Source organism: Xylocopa sonorina, unplaced genomic scaffold, assembly GCF_050948175.1.
Source record: "Xylocopa sonorina isolate GNS202 unplaced genomic scaffold, iyXylSono1_principal scaffold0085, whole genome shotgun sequence".
Lineage (NCBI taxonomy): Eukaryota > Metazoa > Arthropoda > Insecta > Hymenoptera > Apidae > Xylocopa > Xylocopa sonorina.
Genome location: NW_027490156.1, coordinates 714,016 through 715,176, shown reverse-complemented (window position 1 = coordinate 715,176; position 1,161 = coordinate 714,016).

Sequence of the window (1,161 nt, the reverse complement as noted above, 5' to 3'; positions counted from 1 at the left end):
ACTAAAGGTTTACAATTAATACATGAATGTATAATTTATATTTTAGTAAACAAATCAATTTATTTTACAGAATATAAATATTATTGATAAGTTAACTTGTTGCCTGATTCCTACCTAAAACATATAGATTTGAATAATTATATATGACAATTGAAAAGAACGAACAAATTATACAGATAAATCAGAGGACAAGATCATGCAAATATTAATTGTCATCCAAACTAATTTGAACAGCGAGTTTGTTAACAAAAGTGTAAGCTCAAATACTGTATTGTTCATTATGTTAAAAGAAAATTTATTAGTCCTCGTACATTACAGCTTCTCATAGATCAGTCTGATTAATCGCCCAAGCAACCATAATTCAAGAGTTAATTAACATCACTTTTGCAAAATTCACAATATGTAAATTTCGTAAATTTTAACGGTAACAAAGTTGGTACACGGTTTTTGGATCCTAGAAATAGTAAAGGGTGCGGCAGCGAGAGAAGAACCTAGTCAACATTACTAGGTACACTAGGTACAACATTAGCAATGGATTCCCAAAATTTTCTCGCAATGCTTTCTCATAAAAAAAATATATTTTTTACGTTTCAATTAATTAGAAATGCAAAATAATTTTACTAATAACATAATATTATATATCTTTCGGAGAATTAAAATTTGCATGGACAAAGCTGTAATGGAAAAGTTGAAAATTAGCGGTGATCTACGAAAAGCAATGAAATTAGAGAAATTAGTGGTCAATTTAAAGTCGAAACTTACTTTGAAAAATTAAATACCGTGTTCTTAAAAAGAACCGACATATTATCTATTTAAGGAAAAATTATTCCTACTTATAAAAATTTTGTTACTTTTTGTAAAAGTTTAATATGATAATATAAAATATTTAAAATATTAGAAAAAACTAAAGTGAAATATATTTTTATATAATTTTGTAATACATTTTGTAACGCTAAATGATAAAAATTAAATAAATTACGTTTGAAAACGTTTATTTATGTAGATTGAACTTTACTCATACATTTATAATAAAATGAACATAGTTATTCATATCTAATATTTTCTTCGGAAACAATGAGAAAATATATAAAGTACATTGTTATTATAGTTCTAGCTGCTTCATAAGTTCCGAAAATGATAAAATGGACCAACACTAGCAAA